The following is an 11,920-nucleotide window of genomic DNA, read 5'->3' as shown; positions in this document are numbered from 1 at the left end:
ATTTATTTAGTTGACTATAAAAATAACATTAACCAAATTTTTCCGATGGTTTTTGGAAACGAATTTTATTTTGTTTCTTTAGTTTAATTGAAGTTTTTTGTAATTGTATGTATTTTAAATCGAAGGCGTTTTAAAAATTTCAGTTGCTAATTTTTTTTATTTATTTATGTTTAAATTCATTTTATAAAAATTTAACTTAAAATTTATTTTTAAAAGTTAGTAAAAAAAAATATTAAAAACCAAATTTTCCATTTTTAAAAAAAAAAATTTACGATTTAATTTGGGAGGTTTTAAACAAAAGCAATTTATCAAAGTTGATCAGACAGATTCTCACAAGAAACATGTCAAAATTTACTATTCTTTTTAAAATAATGCTAAAAAGCCATATAAAATTTACTAATTATAAATTAAACGCTCTTTTTAACAAAAATCATTAAAAGAAGGATGGAAAAATGTAAAAAGTTAACATTTATGTAGAAAATTAAAGATTGTTAATATACAGTGTTGTTTGTTAACATACAGAACACCTAAGTCGCTGGTACAATCATCAAACATTTTATTTTTTAGATATCTATGTCACCCTTTGGACTGATAGTAAGGACACCGTTCTCAGCAGAGCACCGAAGTCAAGTATCAGTGATCACCCAACTGCTCACTGGCAGCGATCAATGAGTGGATGGGTGACCAATTTGATTAGCCTGTAAAAGGTCCGAGGGAGTGGAGTGTCTGTCCTCGTTAAATTGTTCTATCATAAAGTTCTCGATTTCGCACAGGCCATCGGGATTAAAAAGTGGGGGAGACATCATCTGCGCAGTTGATTCTTCCCAAATCGTCGCCGCCAATATTTTTCTGTCTAACTCTAGTTCGACGTAAATAAAATTCTACTACTAAGATAACCATTTATTATTTTATTATTATTGTTTTGGTTTACTTGCAAAGAAAAAATCGCTATGAGAGGTAATTTAGCCCTCTTTTGAAAAGGAACTCAAATATTTACTGGAGCTGTGTTTCATAAAAAAAAAACAAGTTTTAATCTTAAAGCAGAATTTATTGTCAATTGAAATTTAAACAATTTTCTGACATAAAAAAAACTAAAGGAAACAAAACTAAATTAATTAGGAAGAAATATTTTTAAGAGCTATTATTTTAAACTTCCGACAAGTGCGATAGTTGTATTTTTTGATTGGCTTGATTTTTTTTTATACATTGAAGTAGGTTATGAGAAATGAATACTGTGAAAGTTTGAACTCTTAAAATATTTTCCTCTCTGTAGAAAATTTCAGCGGTCTAGCTAATTTTTTTAAAAGGGAAATATGAATGCATTTAAGGGGGTTTTCTAAAAAAAAGCAACACATACCCTACAGTTCTGTTTTGGCTTTTCAGAGTTATGCTCTGTCAAAGTTAGCGAAGAATTCGGTTGCTGGTATTTTTTTTGCTCTGAAAAGTTTGGTTAAACAAAGCCACCCCTATAATTTTTTTTACTGAACATCAAAGTTTACTATTAGGACAAGCTCTGTGACCCAGCACTTTTCTGAGTTATCGATGCTTTTAGTAGATATATAGCTATTCAAACTTTCGAAAAATGCAGAATCTGAAATTTTTAAAATTCAGCTTTTCCTGAAATAGCATCGTTGCTTAAAAAATTTAACTACTCCATCTTATAGGTAGATATATCTACCATCCGGACCTCGCCCTATTGTCCAGAAAAAAAAATCACCAAAATTTTATATAATTGCTATGTTAAAAACCACATCCCTCCTTTCTTTTGAGATAGTAACGAGGGATATTCCCCTTCAAAATCAGCTAAAATGAAACGATTTTATAAGAATTGTATATGCAATTAAAAGATATATTAATGGAAGAAAAACTACGAGGCGTTATGCCATAAAAAATTGAAGAAACGGATTGACGGTTTTCTTTGTAATGTATTTCTATAAAGCACTGTTACAAATGAACAATGAAGTATAAACTTAGTTAACTACCGCTTACTATTTACTCATTTCCTTGTGTAACTTAGTTACAGTTTTAAAATAAAATTTACCACGTTATCAAATAAAACGGCAATCTGATTTAACGAAACTGTAATCACTTATATTACTACACATAGTTATCAAAACTTTAGAAACATTTACTTCTGTTTCTTTTTCAGTTATAAAAATTAGTACATTCCTGGTGAGCTTTTGCATTTTACCCAGTTGAAAGATCTTTTTCTCCCTTTTAAAATTTAACAAGCTGAATTTTATTTGTTGATCTTTAGAACAAAATCTGACAAATTAAGACAAAATCTCTTTCCGTATATCCGTTTTAATTACACGCAGAATTCCTGATGGTGCTGTTTTAAGAAAGTTAAATATGTCAAACAAAAATTCACTTTGTTGTTTTGGAAATCTAAATATCTTCTGGCAAGTAAAGTGTAAACTTTTAATAATATTCATATAAAATTTGCTTATTGAATTTTTCAGAAATTATGTATATTATCTGCATCTATATATACATATCATTATACATTACATTATGAAATCAAGTGCGCTTACAGTCAAGTAATCAAGAAATTTCATCAGTCAATTTGTAATTTAATCAAGTAAATCTCAGAGTTTGCATCTCTGACATTTACTTAAAAGAAATTCGTTCGCACTATTTAAAAAGGTTGTGAAGTTCAGAAAAGACTATATAACTTTTTAAAATTTTTATGGTTATATGTGACAATTTTTCATAGCCCCTGACAATCCATTAAATAATATAGTAATGGAAAAATGATTGGCAACAAAAACAGTGACTTGGAGGTTTAATGTATTTGCAAACGAGCACCTCAGTGTTTTTCTTCCGTAATTATATCGGTCAATTACAGATAGAGTTCTTAAATTTTTTTTTATTTTAGTTTCTTTTGAGGAAAAAGATCCACCGTTTCTGTCTCAAAAAGGAGCAGAGGGATGTGATTTTCAACATTGCATTTGTATGCAACTTTAGAGTTTTTTTTCTTGAAAATGGGGCGAGGTTTCAATGATTTTTCTTTTCCACGTGTTAGTAGTCTAATTTACCTCCAAGATGGTACAGTTACTCTTTTTGAGGGACATCCTGTTTTGAGAAAAGCTAAATGAAAATTCAGATTTCGGGTTTTTTAAAAACTTAAATGGCTATATCTACTAGAAGCATCGATAACTCTGAAAACTGATGGAACACAGAGCTTGTCCTAATAGCGAACTTGAATATTCAATAAAGAAACTATTGGTGTGCGGTTGTTAAAGCAAGATTTTCAGGGTAGAAAAATGACAACAACTGAATTCTTCACTAAGTTTGACAGAGCGTAATTCTGAAAAGCAACAATTTCCCATGGTAACGAGTGCATGTCTATAACTAGGACACCTGTTAGTTAATTTACCTGTTAATTTGAATAATATTTTCACTATTAGGAAATATATTTTTGGTTTTAAAAATAAAGTTTTAAAAAATTTCCTTATTAAATTTGGTTCTAAAATTAAATTTGATACTGAACTTGTTAAATTTATAGTTTTGGATTTAATTAAATCAAAAATTGGTGTTAATAAAACTGATTTGCTTTTTAATAATGTTTCTAAAGTTGAAAGGGTTTTTTGTACGATTAATTTTCATGATAAGAATTTTGAAAATGCTAAGTTACCACAGATTATTCATGGTCTTTCTGATTTCTTTCCTTTAGAACAAATTAGGGTTTCTGCTGCTTTTAAATATTCTTCTACACTTAGGAAAAAGGTGTGTAATTATAATTTTTTAAGTCGAAATCTTAATTGTATTTCTAAATTTGATTGTTATTGTAATGAGGAGGGTTTTTCAAAATTTATTGATAATGATTATAGACATGTTATTACCGGAAATTTGGAAATTGTGGGTGATCAAGATTTAATTAGCATTTTAAGTAAGGGTTCAAAATTTAGAACCAGAGTTAAAATGAAAAAAGAAGATTTTATTTTATCCATTAAAAAAGATCTAGATTTTTTTATTGCAAAAATTTCCAGAAAATATCATTGGCCTGTTGAAGGTTTTTCTGAGTGGAAAGCTAAAATTATTGAAAGGGTTAAATTTAATTTATTTAATACAAGTTTTAGTTCATTTCCTAAAGGTACTTTTATTGATTATGATTTATCTAGAAAAATTAAAAATCTTAAGGATAAATTCATTGTTACTGTTGTAGATAAAGCTTCAAATAATTTCTGTATTATGTGTAAATATTTTTTTAAAAAATTGATTATTGGGGAATATAATGCAAATAATACTTATTTAAAGTTAAAAGAAGATAAAAAAGTTATTGAAAAAAGAATTATTGCATTTAGTAAAAAATTAAAATTTAAATTAAATAGGATTACATTTCCATATTTATTTAAATTTCATATTTATTTAAATTCATCGTTAAATTTCATAAAAATCCGATTAAATTTAGGTTTATAGCATGTGGTACTAATAGTTATAATTCTGATATTAGTAAAAGGTTTTTTTGTTTTTTAAAAATTATTTTGCTTATAATTAAAAAAGAGAAAAATATTATTATTGAAAGTAATGTTGAAGTTTTGGATTTTATTAATAGTAATGATATTTCCAGCATTAACACTTTTGATTTTGAAAATTTGTGTACCAGTATACCACATGAGAAAATTATTGAGATTTGTGAAGGTATTTATGACAAGTATTTATTTGATGAAAAAATTGATAGGTTTAACTGGTTAGATTTATGCAAGTTTAATCTTTTTGAGAATGTTCTTTTTAATGGTTTAGATTTTTATAAACAAATTATTGGAATTTCACAAGGTAATTCCTTTTCTGGGGCTTTTGCCAACATTTTTTTGCACTTTTTCGAGGCTAAATTTCTTGAACATAAAGTGATTAATGCTTTCCGATACATTGATGATTTGATTTTGTTTAATTGTGACGATTATAATTTTATTTATACTATTTATCCTGGTGATTTGGTCCTGAAAAAAACTAATGAAAATTGCTTTAATATTGAATATTTAGATTTTAAAATTGATATTGTTAACAATTTTATTAAAATTGGTGTGTTTGATAAAAGAAAAGCCTTTAATTTTAATGTTATTTTTTTCTGCAACTTTAAAACTAATTTGTGTAGTAAAATATTCAAAAATCTTGTTTTTTCGCAATTAGTTAGGATCAAGAAAATTTGCAATAATGTTGAAAGTTTTCGGGAAGCTGTGGATAATTTTTTAAATAATTTGAGTAAAAATGATTTTCCTTTTAATTATTGTAATGTTAATTTTTTAATTAAAAAAATGATTGATGGTTTTTAAGTTTTTATATAATTTTTTCTTTTAACAGGGCGCAATTCTAGTCTTAACTGAGCAGCCCCAGTTAAGCATTCTATTAATTTATCTACGTATCTCCTTCTCCTGACCTTTTCCATTTCATTTTTAAACTTCTACTGCGCATTATTATAGGGGGAGTTGGTTTTTCAGTTTTTAGTGTTTTCTTTTCCTCCACTTGCTTTTGAAGTTGATTCTTGACCTGTGACTGTGAGTTTTTAATTTTCTGATGATTTTGATTGATTTTCTTTTCGTAATTTGTTTATTATTTTGAATGTATCTTGTTTTTCCTGGACCTCTATACAAAACCATCGGGGTACTGAGGGAGATATTTTAAGCTTTTGCTTCTCCCTCAAATAGAAATGGTTTTGTTTTTAATGGCTACCGAGGCCGGTACCCCCTGAAGACGTCGGCTTCGGTGGTCATATTTTTATTTTTTAGTTTATTTCATTTGTTTCTTGTAGGACACGATATACTAATAATATAGCAAAACAGAACTTTAAGCTGTTGTTGCCTTCATTAGAAGAACCCCTTGAAATATGCTCGTAATTCATTTTTAAACAAATGACTTTGAACTTTGAAATTTTTTTCAGAAAAGACCAGACTCTTTTATGCACTCAAACTTCAACAATATGACATTTTCATAACCTAATTAAATCTGAAAAAAAAACATCTATCAAAATTTGAGAATTTTGCCTGATTTTCAAAATAATGGCTTTTAAGTGTAACGTTTTAAAAATATTTTTTTAAAATGTTTTCATTTTTGCTACATTTAAAACGAATTGTGTAATTCGCCTTCCCTTTTTCGAATAAACTTCAATTATCACCCAAAATCTTCCTTTGTTTTTTGATTTAAGAGAGTTGCCAACTTTCTACTCTTTTTAGAAATTTTTTTCCCAGTGGAAGCTAAGTTTCTTTTTTTGTGTTTGAATTTTTGTTCAGCAAATTTATAAGTTTATTTTCCTCACCAGTACATGTAAATGATTGAAAGTTTTATATGCAAAGCCATTTTCGTCAAGTTTTGATCCACTTTATTCCGAATCTCTTGTAGGGAGACTTTTGAATTGTTGGCAAAATTGTCAAAAGTTTTGAGAATGCTGGTCAGCGTAATAAATGTCATTATTGCATTTATCGTATATGTAAGTGGTGGAAAACAATGAATTTCTTTTTTGAGATTAAAGGACGTAATGAAATAAAATAGTTTTAGAATGAATTTATTTTTGCGTAAATTGTAATCATAAATGAATGCAAAATTTCTTTGGATTCTCACAAAAAAGGCTAGTGACACATGTAAGAACACAGAAAATGATTAAGAATCCAAATGCATTTTTGTGTCTGGTTTTATAATTTGATTAATATTAATAAGTATAATGTGATTAGCATAGCTTAGCTGAACCGTAAGAAGCAGAAAAATTGTTTAACACTTGTCATCGAAAGTATAGCTGTAAAATGTTATGTTTTTTTTTTATGGAACAGTTTTCCTCTGGTAATGAAATGAATATTTAAGTGAGTAGAAGTTTTTATTAATGTTTATTCATAACTTAAGATCATTATCACATAGCTGTTAGGTTTCTAATGTTTATAATGTTAAATTTATGACGTAGCGGTCAAATTTTTTTTTTATTTCCTTAAATTAAGTATCAGATATTAGAGTATAAATCTTTTATGAAAAGCATTGTATTGTGATGAATCTGTATAAGTAGATGCTGCATATACACGGTAGTCACAACACAGCTGGTAAAAATTTAAAATTGGCAGAGGAAGATTGAAGAAATTTTTTTAATTTTATTTAAATAAACTGGGCACCTGGTCCGCGAAGCTGCCTACATTCCATTCATCATTAAATTGCATACAGTAAGGTAAAATACATTCATTTGGCAAACATTGTGGTAGCCATAAAAAATCAAGCCGTTTGCTTGTGAAGCAATAAAACAATGAAAACATTCAGTATGACAAATTGGCGTTTTTACATAACGTTAGAAATATTGATTGTAGACTTAAATTAAAAATAAAGATAAAACATTATTTGATATGTACAATAATTGTTTTTTGAAAAATGAAAGACATAATTGATGAATATAGATAAATCATACCTTGATACATGATAAAATAACATTTTTGGAGAAAATGCAGCAAATATATTTTATCAGAGAAATATTACTCATTGAATACAATAGAATTTGCAAAAGAATTTAACGTGCATAAGTTGATAAATATATATGCATAAATTGGCTATATTATCAGAAAATAAATTTTAATGTAATTTAATTTAACTTAAGTAAAAGTCTGCTGTGAAAAGTTCAGTGAATTTAACTTGAGAGTCTTGAAAATAAAAATAGAACTCACTGAGATTGAGATGGAAGATTGAAGGAACAAATTGTCTATTACTATATAACAATTAATAATTATAAAATTATGTGGTAAAAAAAATTAACGAAAATTTTAAATTTCAAAGTGGTGACTTCCGATGTCCTAATATAGGTGTCAATGAAGTGCAAAAGGTAATTTATTAGCAGAATTGGTAACTGCGCTAAATTGGTTATTGCTTTCTTTTTCATCATCATCAAAATTTATTTGTACTTGAGTTTTTCTTATTATAACGCAATTCTATGATATTATCTTATTACGCTACTTTTTAAGATAAGCTAATTTAAATCAGTGCAAAAAATTATTAATTGTTTCACAATTATCTTCTTGTGCAAATTTCTTAATACACTTAAAAAAAGAAGTGAAAAGTAATTCTGTAATTAATCATGCTTTTAAATTATGATTATATTAGGAAAACACAGTTTGCTTCGCTCATCATTTGCTTTATGTACACTATTTTTATTTAACTAATTTTAAAAAGGAAAAGGTTTAGAAGAAAGAAAAAGATCATAAGAATAATTAGTTAGAAATTTTTTAAATATATCAGAATGTATTTACAATTTTATAGAAACTTCGAACAAAAATTACTGCTTGGGCTCCTTTCTGTGGAAACGGAAGTTTTCTCATTTCTTAATTTATTGCAAAAAATTGATTTTATGTCATGAAACGTTGAATCCTCATTTTGATTTAAATCACCAACAATGTGATGATGATTCCATCGATAAAGTTGACAGATACAATCGATTAGGGTTAGGCAACAGCATGGAAAATTTTTACCAAGTTATATTTTTTAAAATTGTGATTACACTTGTTTCATTGCATAAGTTCTCAACTGATTGATCATAGGGAAAAGCCTATTTCAGAAAAGCTAGACACATTTTTAAAAAAAAATTTAAACATTATTTCAGGTGATTTAGTTTTTATGGTTTATATAATTAGTAGCTAAAATATTTCATCAAAAAGCTTTGGTAAACTAAAAGGTAGGAAAAAATGAGAGTACATATTTCTTGACAAAAATATTTAGTTTCCGTAAAGCACAACTTTAGGAGCAAAAAAAAACTCTTTTTTAAAATCATTTTTACTATTATTTTCATTTTATTGCAGTATCTGAAATAATTTATGTTGCTAAATATTAAGACACATTTCAAAGAGTACTTGGTAGTGAATGAGACGAACTTGTTTCGAAAAGTGTACGTTGTAAAAAATTGGGTGCTTGCACTTCAAGAAGAAGAAGATCACGAATACCCACACTTATGACCTATGACGTCAGCTCCAGCAGACCTTTTATAAGTAAAATGGCGTGTTAAAGTTGAGCTAAGCTTCTCCATATAAGTTAGAATGTTAAATAATGTGAAGTTAATTGAATACAGCACCATGTCACACTTCTAATATGCTGAAATATAATTCTTCCTCATCTACGTGTTTTATTTAACTTAAATTTATTATTTGTTAATGTATCTTATTGTAACCATGATATATTTTAATTTCATGTACTTGACAGTTTCGAAGCATATCAAGTTATCTTCTACATGGCTTCGCGTCTGTCTTAGTGATAAGTAAGAAATATATAGTGAAAGAATTGATATGTTTGTGAAAGAATTATTGTGAAATAATACAGAATGTGTCACTTAAGAGAATTGATACTTGATGGGCTTGGATTACTCGAAATAGAATGAAAAGAACACTTGCTAACGAAAACACATAAAACGCTTCAACAACCAATCAGGATTGAGATAGATACCCACACTACATTACTTGCAGGTATCCCATTGCGTAGGAATCTTTGAGAGTTGGAAAGGGTTAGCGAGTAAGAGGCGAAGATAACTATTTTCTTATAAACAATATTATTATATTATATAATATTAATATTTTCATACTATTTTCTTATACAATATAAGGTATTTGATTATACTCACACCACCTTAATTCTTCAGCGCGAGTAAAATTTACAGAAGACAATTAAATACATTTACGTAAAAACTTAAGTTAATATCTAAACGCTTTTTTAAATTATTTTTTTTAATTCGATAAATGTTATACAATGACTGACCCTTAAGTGTTTGAAAACTATATCGTAGATTTCATTATATATTTTTTCTAGAAATACAAAAAACGCAAACTATTACTAATGGGAAATCTAAAGTAATTTCAAAAAAATTATATATATTTTTTAGTCATTATGTTATTAGACACAGATTTAGATATAACTCATTTGATATCGGTTTCATAGTGCATACTTTGGATTGTTTGCATAATTTGTAATACACTGAAATCTGAGAGATTGGAACTGCATTTTAATTGAGATGAAATCTAGAGACATTGACAACGTATCCTAAACAAAGTACTAAATTTCGTTTTTAAAATTTTTTATTTTGAAAAAAATTTATGCGCAAACTTTCTTTCCCTACAAAATAAGAACAGATTCACGCTGTTGTAAAATGAAGAATAGTGTTTAATAAGTTTGTCCATAAGTATTACTTTTGATTTGCCATTTCATGCAGTAAAATGGCAAAAAATTACTTTTTCTCTAGAAACGCATTGCCTTTATTAAATTATTAGCAATTAATAATGCTTTCTATAGTTGAGAAGAGTTGAAAAAATATCCATTATCACTTTCTGGCTTTAATTAGTAGTATTTTCTATTTGAGACCAATGCTTCTTATTTTATTTTAAAATAAAAAAAACTACCTATTAATTTTTTAATTTACGACTGTCAATGCTGAACTTTGTTGACTTGTAATTTCGAGCCCCACTTAGAAGACAAGGAAACTCTTAGATCAAGCATTGAGATAAACTAGCATTCATGGAAGATTTTTTTTCTTGGAACAAACCCGCATTTTCTTGACAAGGAGAGGAAAACCACAGAAACCTTTTAAGATTATCCAGACAGTAAGGGGATTTTAAACCATGCTCCGATTGCCATTGAGAATATTTTTACATCAGCACTGTGGCTGCTAGCCGAGATATGTTTGGTAGTTTTGGAGAACCTTTTTCTTTTTATCAAAGTAATATTCTAATACTGATGAAAAGTTTCAAGGGAGATTTACATTCAAATACTAGAATTTAAAAACCATTTTATTTATTTATTTTCTTATAAACTGTTTTCCATTGTTTTTGATAATCACAATAATGTATTCACATGAAGTAAATTTGTTCAATATATTATAAAAGCAAATTTTTTTATTATTAATCCCCCACATTTTGGTTTTTTTAAATATTGTGCTCTATCAAAAAAAATTACTACAATGTTAAAACGTAATACGGTATAAGCTTATTGCAACCTTAATTCATATTTATGCAGAATAAGGAATCATGTTTTAGTTCAGGTTGAGCAATAGTATCATGTAATCAAACTAAAACTGATCTTTTCTTAGAAACTACTTATGATATCACTTTGAAATGTTTTGGGGATATTTGAGTTGTATATATCAATTGTTTGTCGTGATAATGTCTTAGCGTTAACAGGAATACTTTTTGAGTTTTGAAAGATATTTGTTGAAACTCATAATTTTCATAATTCTTATAGAAATTCATAATTTCAGTTCATAATTATTCCTGCATATCATTTCACATGTATCTAAATATTCCATGAAAAAACAAAACAAAACAAACTGAAGCAGTATCTTGTTTAGATACTGAGAAACAGTACATCGAAAAAGGTCAGTTTTAGTATTATTTTGGTATATGCCCTACGAGGTGTAGGGCATATGCAGTGTGTCACATTGTTCACCATATTAAGGTTGGACCAAATTTAAATGATATTTTTATTACTCTTCAAAGTCCTTAACAATGTAATCAGGAAATCATTTTCAGTTTTTTAAATTTTTTTACCCTTTATAAACATTGAATAAACACATAAAAATGATTAATTACTTTGTGCTAATGTTCATTATTTGACTGCTTTTAATTACTTCGCTATTATTTAACAATAATTAATTTTCGTTAAATGTATTTCGTGAAAAATATTCATTAAAAACTATCATAATTATGATAAATTATGTGAAGAAATTTAATTTCTTGAAAAACATGATGAAGCAGGTGATGAAGATAAATGATGTTCAATATTTAACTACTCTTCCTTATCTTTACTGCTCATACTTTTTTTTTACTTCCTTGATTTTTCTTAGTAAATATAACTATCACTATTACTTTATTCATTTCTAGAAGTAACAAAAACAGTTTAGTATCCTTATCCTTCAGAAAAGGAGATGCCTTATGAGTGAGCTTAGTGTCAGCTGCGCATGCGTGGGTTCGGGAAATGCGTT

The sequence above is a fragment of the Parasteatoda tepidariorum genome, chromosome 8 (genome assembly GCF_982258835.1).
Source record: "Parasteatoda tepidariorum strain Cologne lab strain chromosome 8, Ptep-v5.0, whole genome shotgun sequence".
In the NCBI taxonomy this organism is placed as follows: Eukaryota; Metazoa; Arthropoda; class Arachnida; order Araneae; family Theridiidae; genus Parasteatoda; species Parasteatoda tepidariorum.
Note: the sequence above shows the minus strand (reverse complement) of the source record.